Raw genomic sequence first — 13,336 nt, 5'->3', positions numbered from 1 at the left:
CCACATGATTATCTCAATAGATGCAGAAAAGGCTTTTGACAAAATTCAACAGCCCTTCATGCTAAAAATGCTCAATAAATTCGGTATTGATGGAACGTACCTCAAAATTAAGCTATTTATGAAAACCCACAGCTAATATCATACTGAATGGGCAAAAACTGGAAAAATTCCCTTTGAAAACTGGCACAAGACAGGGATGCCCTCTCTCACCACTCCTATTCAACATAGTGTTGGAAGTTCTGGCTAGGGCAATCAGGCAAGAGAAAGAAATCAAGGGTATTCAGTTAGGAAAAGAAGAAGTCAAATTGTCCCTGTTTGCAGATGACATGATTGTATATTTAGAAAACCCCATTGTCTCAGCCCAAAATCTCCTTAAGCTGATAAGCAACTTCAGCAAAGTCTCAGGATACAAAATTAATGTGCAAAAATCACAAGCATTCTTACACACCAGTAACAGACAAGCAGAGAGCCAAATCAGGAATGAACTTCCATTCACAATTGCTTCAAAGAGAATAAAATACCTAGGAATCCAACTTACAAGGGATGTCAAGGACCTCTTCAAGGAGAACTACAAACACCTGCTCAGTGAAATAAAAGAGGACACAAACAAATGGAAGAACATCCATGCTCATGGATAGGAAGAATCAATATTGTGAAAATGGCCATACTGCCCAAGGTTATTTATAGATTCAATGCCATCCCCATCAAGCTACCAATGACTTTCTTCACAGAATTGGAAAAAACTACTTTAAAGTTCATATGGAACAAAAGAGCCCGCATTGCCAAGACAATCCTAAGTCAAAAGGACAAAGCTGGAGGCGTCACGCTACCTGACTTCAAACTATACTACAAGCTACAGTAACCACAGCATGGTACTGGTACCACAACGAGATATAGACCAATGGAACAGAACAGAGTCCTCAGAAATAATACCACACATCTACAGCCATCTGATCTTTGATAAACCTGAGAGAAACAAGAAATGGGGAAAGGATTCCCTATTTAATAAATGGTGCTGGGAAAATTGGCTAGCCATAAGTAGAAAGCTGAAACTGGATCCTTTCCTTACCCCTTATACGAAGATTAATTCAAGATGGATTAGAGACTTAAATGTTAGACCTAATACCATAAAAACCCTAGAAGAAAATCTAGGTAGTACCATTCAGGACATAGGCATGGGCAAGGACTTCATGTCTAAAACACCAAAAGCAACGGCAGCAAAAGCCAAAATTGACAAATGGGATCTAATTAAACTAAAGAGCTTTTGCACAGCAAAAGAAACTACCATCAGAGTGAACAGGCAACCTACAGAATGGGAGAAAATTTTTGCAACCTACTCATCTGACAAGGGCTAATATCCAGAATCTACAAAGAACTCAAACAAATATACAAGAAAAAAACAAGCAACCCCATCAAAAAGTGGGGAAAGGATATGAACAGACATTTCTCAGAAGAAGACATTCATACAGCCAACAGACACATGAAAAAATGCTCATCATCACTCGCCATCAGAGAAATGCAAATCAAAACCACAATGAGATACCATCTCACACCAGTTAGAGTGGCAATCATTAAGAAGTCAGGAAACAACAGGTGTTGGAGAGGATGTGGAGAAATAGGAACACTTTTACACTGTTGGTGGGATTGTAAACTAGTTCAACCATTATGGAAAACAGTATGGCAATTCCTCAAGGATCTAGAACTAATGTACCTTATGACCCAGCCATCCCACTACTGGGTATATACCCAAAGGATTATAAATTATTCTACTACAAAGACACATGCACATGTATGTTTATTGCGGCACTATTCACAATAGCAAAGACTTGGAATCAACCCAAATGTCCATCTGTGACAGACTGGATTAAGAAAATGTGGCACATATACACCATGGAATACTATGCAGCCATCAAAAAGGATGAGTTTGCGTCCTTTGTAGGGACATGGATGCAGCTGGAAACCATCATTCTTAGCAAACTATCACAAGAAGAGAAACCAAACACCGCATGTTCTCACTCATAGGTGGGAACTGAACAATGAGATCACTTGGACTCGGGAAGGGGAACATCACACACTGGGGCCTATCATGGGGAGGGGGGAGGAGGGAGGGATTGCACTGGGGAGTTATACATGATATAAATGATGAATTGATGGGTGCTGATGAGTTGATGGGTGCAGCACACCAACATGGCATAAGTATACACATGTGACAAACCTGCACGTTATGCACATGTACCCTAGAACTTAAAGTATAATAAAAAAATAAAAAATAAAAAAATAAATTAAACCAGACTATCTAAAACTCACATTTCCCAGAACACCAGGATCTCTGTAAACTTATGATCTGAGAGGTCAAGACCCTCACCCACACAGACTACCAATATGTCTCAAAATGCTGCTCCTTGACCACCTTTATCAGAAGTAACTCAGAGTGCCTGTTATAAAAATCAGACATCTGTTACTGTATACCTGTCACATTGAAAGCGATTGTCAAGATCCTAGAAGTCTGTATTTTACCAAGCTCCATAAGGGCATTCTTATGAACAGTAGTATATGAAAACCACTAAAAGATATACTGGTCACTACCACCCCCATTGAAACCACCTTTGCAAAATTATGATGGTAGGAGAAATCTGACATAGCTGATTCCATCTTGCTTCTAACCTCCAGGCTGTCCTTGTCCATTCCTGGACAATAGACCAAGCTAACTTTGGAAGGAATTTAGTTTATAATTTACCTTAAAGCAAGGATGACAATAGCTATTCCCAAAACTATCCCCTTCTTGTTGGGAACAGAAACTGCCTGTGTAAAACTAAAGGAAGGCCACAAGATTAGAATTATGGGAGGGGCCAGAACTCTGCTAAAAGTGGGCATAGTGAAACAATAACCAGCCATCGTTCGAAGAGGTCACAAGATTTGTAACTTCCCTAATTGCCCCTATAGATAACATCACTAGAGTGTTACCTAAGATGGGTCTTTTGATATTTTTTTCAGACCTTTGCATTCTGGTGACCAGCTGACTCTACCTGGACTGGTGAGTCATGACTCAACTGGTCCTGAGGCCTCCATCCAGAAGCTGACTCAGTGCAAGAGGATCATTTTCCCACCCCTATGATCTCCAACCAATCAGCATTTTCCATTCCCTACCCCTCTTCCTGCCAAACTGTCTTTGAAAAACCCTAGCCTCTGACCTTTTAGGGAAGCTGTTCTGAGTAACAGACTCCCATCCTTCTGGCTTGGCTAGCTCTGCATTTAGTAAGCTCTTTCTCTACTGAAATAGCACTGTCTTAGTGAATAGACTGTATCTGTACAGCAGGCAAGAAGAAGTCATTGGGCAAGTACGCTATCCCTTCCTGAATATCCTACTACAAACTGGGACTCAGATAGCCATAGAGAACTTTCTCTAAACCTTTGCACTGAAAACATGGTCTGTGCAGTGCAGCACTGCGTCACTAGGGACCTTGTTAGAAATGTAGAATTTCAGGCCCTAGTCCAGACCTACTGCCTCACAGTGCATTTTTCCATTAGAGTTTGAAAGTAGTGCTCTTCTCCTGGGAACCTAGGCTGCCTCCAAGAGTCTAGTGAACACCTTCAGGGTTTGCCAAGATGTTCCTACTGTCAAGATTTCAAAATCAAGTTAAAACTGAGAGAAAAACCAAGGTGAGTGTAGAGTGATTCCCTTTGGTGCCTACTCTCAAATGAGAAGCTAACAATGAACAGTTAGAAAGGAAAGTAGTGTTTTCATGGCCAGTGTGACAAGCCTTGTCATTAAACCTCTCAGATGCCCATTTTACTTTCATGGTAGAGACTGCAAGTTGTCCCCTTCTAATCCAACTCCTCTGCTTTCTTCATAATAGAATCCCTTGTATTTCACTAGTGCTTAATGTCCAAAATAGAGACCACATTACTAGCCTTCCCTGAAAGTGGGATGTCTATGTGTAAGTTTTAGCCAATGCTATAAAAGCAAAGGTGCTTCTTGCAACTTCTAGGAAGTGTCCTTGTAAGAATAGAATATGGCTGGGCGTGGTGGCTCACACCTATAATCCCAGCACTTTGGGAAGCCAAGACAGGCAGATTGCTTGAGCTCAGGAGTTCGAGACCAGCCTGGGCAACATGTCAAAACCCATCGATACTAAAAATACGAAAATTAGCTAGGCATGGTGGCACATGCCTGTAGTCCCAGCTACTCGGGAGGCTGAGGTGAGAGGTCACCTGAGCCCAGGAGAGGTCAAGACTACAGTGAGTCGTGATTATGGCACGAGACTCCAGCCTGGGTAACAGAGCAAGGCCCTGTCTCAAAAAATGAAATGTACCTTTCCTTTCTCCTTGCTAGAATGTAGACATGATGGCTGGAGCTCAAGCAACCACCTTGGGCCGTGAGGTAGAGACGCCACAAGATGAAAAAGGTGGCTCCTGACAATGTCATGAACAGGATACTTTCCTCTGAACTTCTTCAATTTCTATTTTGTTTATGCCGTTTTATTTGGGGTTTGCCTTCATTCTCAGCTAAACCAATCCCTAACTGATATGCATCCTTTTTATACCATAACATGGGTCAGGCAACATCAGCTGCATGATGCTTGTGTCCTCAAAAAGACTGAGCATCTTGACCAAAAGAAAGAATTCCATCATTCCGGGAGATTTAGTATAATTCTAGGTGACTATGTCTCCCACGAAGTAGTAAATGAAAAGGCATGCATGCAAGGGGTAAGGAGCAGATTTTAAAGATCTGGCCAGGTGCAGCGGGTCACGCTGGTAATCCCAGCACTTTGGGAGGCCGAGGCGAGTGGATCACCTGAGGTCAGGAGTTCAAGACCAGCCTGGGTAACATGGTGAAACACCATCTCTACTAAAAATACAAAAAATTAGCTGGGCGTGGTGGTGCATGCCTGTAATCCCAGCTACTGGGGAGGCTGAGACAGGAAAATCACCTGAACCTGGGATGCGGAGGTTGCAGTGAGCCGAGATTGTGCCACTGCACTCCAGCCTGGGCAACAAGAGTGAAACTCTGTCTCAAAAAAAAAAAAAAAAGATCTACCCTATTCTTCTACATAGTACATAGGGCTATGTTTAGCCTTTCTGTTGCCATAGATACTCCAGAAAGAACTTCATTAACCCTCCTGAAGCACTTACCAAGATTTCTTTCTGCTTGCAGCTGGGAATTCTAACCTATTTTCTCTTATTGCAACTCAGACAAGTCTTTCTTCATCATCTTCAAGTGGAAAAAGAAGTACAGGAATTGTCTGCTACAAACAACATTTCAATATAAAATCCTCTGTTCATCCACTGCACAAACTCTTATTTCAGGTCATACTATGTGCAAGTCACTGTGGTAGGCTTGGAGTAGAGTGACATCTTTCTGAAAGCTGTTTTTGATCACTGTTTTTGTCTCTAAAAGCCAAAGTCCTGACTCCAGGCAACAGACCAATTATTCCAAAGCCAGAGTTTGGACCTTGATCTTAAAAACATTTCTCAGGGATTAGACCCTTCTGTAAATCAGAAAAATGTGATTGTTGGGTTTAGGGTTTGGGGATACATAATTACCTCTCTTCTGTTGCCCCTCAAACCCCTACATGACTTTATGACACTCTTATAAATTACCCTTCTTCAATAATTCAGGATAAATTCTCCAAATGGATCTATTCATATTCTCTCTCTCTCTCCCTCACCCCCCACCCCTCTCTCTCTCCTCCCAAGATAAGGATACACAATAAAGAACTTAGTGCATTTCCTGGCTCATTGTAGATCTTCAATAAATTGTACCCTAATCTGACTTCCTTCAGTTTTATGCTTTATGTTCTGTATTCTCTCTTGCACCTTACCATTTAAATTTTTAAAAAATCTTAAAATATTTTTAAGAGTAGGAATTATTACTCTTTTGTTACCTTTTGTTATTTTTTGTTACTTTTTCTATTTGATTTCCTAACATTACTGCAAATAACCAATTATACACATTGATCTTCAGGAGGTTTGTCCAGAAAGCACTGTAATTCAAAATACGAGGCAATCCTTATATGATGAACATTTATCATTGCCATATGTGGTTACATTTGAATGTGGACGCGCCTCTTCTGAAACCATTGCAAGAAATCACTTCAACTAAGTCAGACCATGAACCCATGAATATCTGCACCAGAAGCAACTGGAAGACTGGCCAGCTTCCCCAGGGCTGTGGTTTGGGTTAAAAGCGAGAAATCCAACTGACACCTTGTTAATGGGGTGTGAAACTGGGATGCTTGTGCTAACCAGGAGTCAACCTCCTTCCCAGACCCAAGCAAATGGAGCTGCCTTTTACACAGCTTGCCTCACCAATTCCCTGGCAGCTAATATTTTTATTTAAAAGGGCTTTTACAGAGCCAATAGATGTGGTTGCTATCAAGCATCCACAGGATAATAGGAAATAGCAGTAACTAAGTGGGGCACCCTGCGTTCAGCGAATCCAAAATTATTCCCCAGGGCCAGGCCCACCTCCTGCTTTCTGGGTGGACTGCCTTGGAGTAGACCAGCTCTTACACCTGAAACTTGACCCCCCTACTTTACAGCCTGGGGCAGCTAGGCACATAAGCTACTAACACAAGAAGTCTCCATTAAAATCCTGAAGGTAGAATTTCAGTGCATGTCCCCATAACTAAAAGGAACAACTGGGGTGATTTTCTGAAGGCAACACTTTGTATAAACAATTTAGACACACTTAACAGCATGTTCACTTATGAGAAATTCTCTTACTCGTTTCCTTTTTACAGTTCTGAAGTTATATGCACAAAAAGAAACAGAGCTTTCTCCATTCATCTGGTTTGATGTATTAGTTTTTTCTTATTCATTCTCACAACATCCTGTTGGGCCTACGCTGCTAAGAAAGTCTCTTACATATTTGGGGTGTGTGGGGAGGGGGCAGGACACTGGAAAGGGAGGATGTAGAGAAGCTTGTGATGAATTTTAACAGGAAACGTCTTTAACGAATGAAACTTCTCTTCCCTTGCCTAGTTCTGAAATGCCTCTGGCTTGAAAATTCCCCATATGCTCGTTATTTATGTACACCACGCAAACTCTAAACAAAGAACTCCATTCTTGATCCCCCCACACAGCCTGGAGCAGCTAGGAAATTTTCCACCAGAGAGATATAGGGGGATCCGGAGCAGAAGCACACCAAGGGTCATTGTACAAGCCGTTACTGGCAAAAGTCAAATATAAGGCTGAGGGACAATGTGGAGTAGATCCATCTGCCACAGAAAAGTTTATTTCCAGTAAGTCCAAACCTTCAAGTTGGTGCCTCTATTAGTTTGCTATGGCTGCTATAACAAAGTACCACAAAGTGGTGGGTTAAAACAGCAGGCATTCCTTGTTTCATAGTTCTGGAGTTCTGGAGGTTAGAACGCGGTGAGGAAGAATGTGTTCTTTCTCCTAGCTTCTGGTGGTGTGTTGGCAATCCTTAGTATCTCTTGGCTTGTAGAAGCATCGCCCTCATCTCTGCCTTCATCTGAATGTGGCATTCTCCCTGTGTGCATGTGTCTGCGTCCAAATTTCACCTCCCCCTGCCCCGCCTCTTTTTTTTTTTTTGAGACAGAGTCTTGCTCTGTCGCCCAGGCTGGAGTGCAATGGCGTAATCTCGGTTCACTGCAAGCTCCACCTCCCAGGTTTGCGCCATTCTCCTGCCTCAGCCTCCTGAGTAGCTGGGACTACAGGCACCCACCACCACGCCCAGCTAATGTTTTTTGTATTTTTAGTAGAGATGGGGTTTCACCGTCTTAGCCAGGATGGTCTCGATCTCCTGACCTCGTGATCTGCCCACCTCAGCCTCCCAAAGTGCTGGGATTACAGGCGTGAGTCACCACGCCCAGCCCAAATTCCCCCCTTTTTTAAGGATACCAGTCACAGCAGATGAGGGCCCACCTTAACTAATAACATCTGCAAAAATCCTATTTCCAAATAAGGTTACATTCACTGCTGCTAAGGGTTAGGACTTCAACACATAAATTGTAGGGGACACAACTCAACCTATAACAGTGTCCAACATAAAATATCCTGACAACAAAGCCGACAGCCCTGCCTGGGGCACCCAGTGGGAGGATCACAGATAGGTCTTTCCAAAAAAAAAAAAATGGCCAGGCATGGTGGCTCACGCCTGTAATCCCAGCACTTTGGGAGGCCAAGGCAGGTGGATCACCTGAGGTCAGGAGTTCAAGACCAGTCTGGCCAACATGGTGAAACCCCGTCTCTACTAAAAATACAAAAAATTAGTCGGGCGTGATGATACATGCCTGCAGTTCCAGCTACTTGGGAGGCTGAGGCAGGAGAATTGCTTGAAACCAAGAGGCAGAGTTTGCTATGAGCCGAGATGGCGCCGCTTCACTCCAGCCTGCTGGGCGACAGAGCTAGACTCCATCTCAAAAAATAAACATTAAAAAAAGTGGTCATCCTGGGCTTCAAAGGGCAGTTTTCTGAGCCACAGAAATTCTCAAGGAAGAGCTAACGCCTGAAAGATTCTCTTTGAGAATGAGGAATGAGACCATTCAAGACAGAGTGGCCCTGCCTGCGCCCTCTGGTTCTTCATTTTCCTGCTTTTCTTTCAGCAAACAGCTGGGCAAAAATCTCGCTAAATCTGTTGAGAGCAGCGTGACTGCTCAGCCTTTGCTTCCCCTACTCAGAACTGACCTTTTCTGTTGCTTCCCCTTAGACATTAATGGAAGGAGAGAAGTAAGAGATGGGGCATTAATCACCAGCCTTCAACCGCCAGTCTTAATTCAACTTTGCTCCTCCTTGAAATATTTCCTTCCTGTTCCTTTCTCCCTCTCTCTCTTCCACCCCCAAAACCAAGAATACCGTTCATGGGAAATTTTAAGGAAAACAGTAGAGTGAAAAAGTGAAACTTCTGCAGTCAGCAACGTGTTTGACGTTCCTGAGTCCTCTCTCTCTCCTGGATTCCAAAGTCCATGAGCCCCTGCTTGTGGTGGCCAGTACGGGCATTCTTTAATTCTGATTTTGATTGAACTTTCTCAGGCCTCAAGGGAGCAGGCAAGAATTGCTGTGTAGAATTGTTTTCCAATCATTTGTTTGTGTGTTGGTCATGTATTATTTGCTCCCTTCAAAGTATCTGTGCCATCCCTCTGCTACACAGTGGAAAAGGAGGCTCCAGGGAGAGCAGGTGGATGAGCCACTGCCAGGGCTAAGACAGAGGTGCTGGTCTTTTCCTTCCTTGGCCATGCCCAAGTCAACTTTCATCACTGAATGGGGCTGTTGGTTTGGTCTCTCCCATCACTACTGCCCCTAAGGACAGTCCTGGCCTGCAGCTTATACCTGCTCCCAATTCTGTCCCTCCTGTGCCATTTTAACCACACCCTTGGTCCAGACTGTCACCTCCTGACTGAATTGCTGTTATCACCTCCGTGTCAGAGGGAATGCAGGGCTTGTTCTCTGACGTCCCAGCCCCCTGCTCCAGTAAAACCTCTATTTTACCCAACTTACAGTTAGCACCTACCCAACGGATAAGAAAGTAGATGATCAGTCAGTGCCGAGCTTATGAAAACCAGTCGACACTTTTTCCAGGCCGCCGTATACCCTCAACATCTACAGGCCCTGGGAGGGTGGAATGCTTTGCAATAGCAGTTAAAAATCAGCCCTGGGGACATTGAGGGCTATTTGGTAAATTCATGTTCGTTTTTAGGATACCTGTTCCCTGTTAAAATTTAGCTCCAGACTCCAATTTAGTTGCAGTCTAATATGTGAATTTAGAGATACCAGTTTAAGATAGTAGGTGTTATTTTTATTTATTTACCAAATATAGTATTCACCATTCACCTAAACTATTCCGTGTGCTTTACAAATATTAAATCACTTAAGTCAGCACAACTATATGAGACAGGTACAGGCATTGTGATTCTTGTTTTAAAGGTGAGGAACAAGACACACAAAAAGGTTTAGTAGCTTGCCTAAAGGCACTCAGCTAGTAACCAGCAGAGCTGGGATTCAAACTTTGCTAGTCTAATGTAGAGTCTGAACTGTTAACCACTGCACTGAGGACCGATGATAACTATACTATGTCAATGGAGCAAAAAACGAGAGGAAATTAAGTTGCAACTGAAAGGGGAACCACCTGGATGAAAATTCACTTGTTTCTCTGTGAGGTATTTACTGCACTTAAACACAACCTTTCTCTAGCTCAACTGGGCTGGCCAGAGATTAGACAAAACAGTAAATTTTGGCACTGAGGGATAGTTATGGTTATCAAAAAGGGATGCATCCACTCAATTGGTGGTACTCGAGAGAGTACTGGATCTCCGAGTGCTGCTGGGCTAGACTGTATTTCCTCTTACTGCTAAGAACGTTCATTCTTTCCCTGGTCTTCTGTATGGGAATTCTAATATGGCAAGTGCAAAAAAAAAAAAAGCTTGTGCAAATTTTATTAAAGGGTATTATTTTAACTCTGGAAAGAAAAATAATATCCAAATCTTCCACATTTTATTAATTTTTAATTATTTTATTGTATATATTTATGGAGTACAATATTTTCCACTCATTTGTTGGCGTGTTTGTTGTGTATCATTTGCTCCCTTCAAAGTATCTGTTGTGTATCATTTGCTCCCTTCAAAGTATCTCTGCTATACAGTGGAAAAGGAGGCAATGTGATGTTTTGATCTATGCATATATTATAGAAGGATTAAATCAAACTGGTTAATATATGCATTGCCTCACTAATTTACCATTTTTTTGTGATGAGAACATTAAAACTCTATTTTAGCAATTTTGGAATATGCAATACATTATTGGCCGGGTGTGGTGGCTCATGTCTGTAATCCCAGCACTTTGGGAGGCCAAGGTGGGACAATCACTTGAGTCCAGGAGTTCAAGACCAGCCTGGACAACATAGTGTGACCTCGACTTTACAAAAAAAATTAAAGAATAAAATAAAATAAATACAATGGGCTGACTCTGTACACGTGAGCCGCAGCATGGCAGCCCACCACTCCAGCCCACTCAAGCCGCAGAATAAAGCTCATAAAAGTGGGTGGCATCAGGGTTGGGGATCTGCACAGCAGGATGGCAAGGCCTGTCTAGCACTGAACACCCTAAGCAAGAAGGTGAGAAAAGAACTCAGCAGAATAGACCAGAGGCATCCTGCCAGCCAGCTCCAAAAGCAGAAGAAGGAGGCGGTTCTGGCAGAGAAGAGACAGCTGGGAAGCAAGGATGACCCTCCTCATTAGCACTAGCTGTCCAGGGATTATCTGGTCTCCCACTGAAGAAACAAGGAGAGGCCAGAAAGAAGCGAAGTAAAGCAGTGGAGAAGCACTTTCTGGATGACAAACTCCTCCTGTTAGACACTCAACAGGAGGCAGGGATGCTGGTTAGGCAGTTGGCTAACCAGAAGCAACGGCATCTTGCTTTTTGAGATCAGCAGGCCTACCTATTTGACCATACCGCTGATTTTGTTTCTAGTGAAGAGAATAACTTGGTGGGCACCTTGTAAATTTCAGGCTATGTTCGTGGGCAGACTCTGAATGTAAATAGGTCGCTGCATATCACTGGACGTGGTGATTTCCAGATGAAACGCACAGATACCCCCATGGACCCTTTCCCTTTAAATCCTAGAGTAATTAAATCCCAAAAGGACCCAGACATGGCAATAGCGATTTGTGCCATGGATAGTGTCGATGATATGGAAGAAGACCTTAAAGTCCTAATGAAGGCAGACCCTGCTAGACAGGAATCCTGACAAACAGGTTATTCCCAGATCCAATGCAGGGGGAGTAAACCTGGCCCAATGAGGAGGAGTTGAGTGAGACAAAGGATTCCTTGAAGGGAGTTTCTAAAGTGGTAAAGAATATGATGATATAGAACATGAGGATTTTGTGGAGGAGGAGTCTCAGGAAGAAAGTGTGAAGATGAAGAAGAGAAGGAATGTGAAACTCTGACTACAAGGGAGTCTGTGCATGATGATCTCTATGATAAGAAAGTGGATGAAGAAGCTGAGGCAAAAATGTTGGAGAAATGTAAACAAGAAAGACTGGAAGAGATAGTTCCAGATAAAGTGGACACTCCCCGTTATGTGGCTGCCAGAATTCAACTTCAGAAATACAAAGGCCTCAAGAGCTTCCAGACATCTCCATGGGAATCTAAGGAAAAATCTTCCTCAAGATTATGCTTGAATATTTCAGTTGCAGAACTTTACTACTAGTAGGAAAAGCATCTTTAAAGAGATGGAAGAAAAAGAGGTTGAAGGAGTTGATTTTGGCTGGTATGTCACACTTCACGTCTTTGCAGTCCCTGTCTCAGTGATTGAGTGCTTCAGGCAAGGAGCACCCTTGACTGCATTTTCTTCACTACCTCATGAACAGAAGATGTCAGTATTGAATATGGTGCTGAGGCATGACCCTGGCAGCACTGACTCTGTGAAAGCCAAGGAGGAGCTCATATTCCACTGTCGATCCAGGCACTGCCAAGCCTCACCTTTATTCTCTCAGCACGCTGGAGCAGACAAACCTAAATTTCAGAGATTCCTGACTGCTGACATGGACCTGGCGGTGACAGTATGTCTGCCAATCACTTTTGCTCATTCATCTTCGCTGCTTCTCAAGCAGAAAAGCAATGGAATGCACAATCTCATTGCTACAGGCCATCTTTTGTTGGTGGATCCAAACAGAATGGTCATCAAGAGAGTCGTCCTGAGTGGTCATCCTTTCAAAATTTGTACTAAGATGGCAGTGATATGTTCTTCAGTAGTAGAAAGGATGTGCAGTGTTTTAAACCTGTGAAACTGAGAACAAAGTGGAGCCACAGAGGACACATCCAGGAGCCTTTAGGTACCCGTGGCCACATGAAGTGCAGCTTTGATGGGAAGCTAAAATCTCAGAACGCAGAACTGATGAACCTCTACAAACAAGTTTTCACCAAATGGACTTATGATCCAAGTGTACCAGAACCAGCATCTTGAGTGAAAAGTGAGATTTCTTCAACAGTACCTCAGGTGGGCATGGAGTAATGGATTTAAAGAGATTCTGTCTTACTGGTGCCAGTCAGCACTCCAGGGATGGGAGTCACAACTTGTGACTGGGCACAAGTTTACTTTCTGCGTCAGCCTGTCAGTCTGCTGAGCCATTTTGCGAGACATTTTTTTTGGCCTTAACAAAATGTCTCAGCTAAGTATGGAAGTTTTTCTACTACTTAATCCAAAAAGCTATTAAATCTTACTGAAATAAAAATAAATGCATAAATACAATGTATTATTAATAACTGTGCTCACCGTGTTGCACAATAGATCACTAAAGGATATTCCTCCAGTGTCATTGAAACTTTGTACCCTTTGACCACATTTCCTTTTCAACTTAGTCACTGACTTGCTGAT

At 42.9% G+C, this 13,336-nt stretch overlaps 1 pseudogene; it reads left to right on the top strand.

The window, feature by feature from the left end:
* The first annotated feature begins 10,946 nt into the window (after positions 1–10,946).
* On the top strand, positions 10,947–12,973 carry LOC117066060 (annotated as a pseudogene).
* Positions 12,974–13,336: the final 363 nt, after the last annotated feature.

This window comes from Trachypithecus francoisi, unplaced genomic scaffold (assembly GCF_009764315.1).
Source record: "Trachypithecus francoisi isolate TF-2019V2 unplaced genomic scaffold, Tfra_2.0 Lachesis_group2, whole genome shotgun sequence".
NCBI lineage: Eukaryota > Metazoa > Chordata > Mammalia > Primates > Cercopithecidae > Trachypithecus > Trachypithecus francoisi.
Note: the sequence above shows the minus strand (reverse complement) of the source record. Positions and strands in the feature narration are given on the sequence as shown.